Below are 466 nucleotides of genomic sequence, written 5' to 3'. Positions count from 1 at the left end.
TACCGCAGTTTGAAGGAATTTAAAAGGCAGGAAGGAAAAGACAGCAATAAGAAACCTCACCTGCAATCACTTAGGACAATAGGCAGATTAATCAGCATAAAGACAGATTAACAAGACAGAGTAGTTTGGCTCCACCTCCAGCTGGGGACCCAAAGGTATATACACAAAAGTGGTGAATGGTCTAGGTTTGGAGAAGAGCGGGCGAAAATGTCTAGATTGGCTGCTTTACACGGGAGCCTTGTGGGTCCCAGGCTTGGCTTGTCCCAGGTCTGGTTGTGATCCAGGCTCGCTGCTAGGAATAAGACCGCGGATTTAGAATGTTACATTAGTGTAGTAGGGCGCCTGCACCCAGCTCATGTAAGCAGGATTCGGCTTATTGTATAAAGCATGTGTGGCAGAATATTGTACTCTGTTATATGATATAGAGAGCTCATGTGGTCCCCTAACAAAGCAGGAGCAGAAGCAC

This window comes from Pteropus vampyrus, unplaced genomic scaffold (assembly GCF_000151845.1).
Source record: "Pteropus vampyrus isolate Shadow unplaced genomic scaffold, Pvam_2.0 Scaffold794, whole genome shotgun sequence".
Classification (NCBI taxonomy): domain Eukaryota; kingdom Metazoa; phylum Chordata; class Mammalia; order Chiroptera; family Pteropodidae; genus Pteropus; species Pteropus vampyrus.
This window is presented reverse-complemented; position numbering follows the sequence as displayed.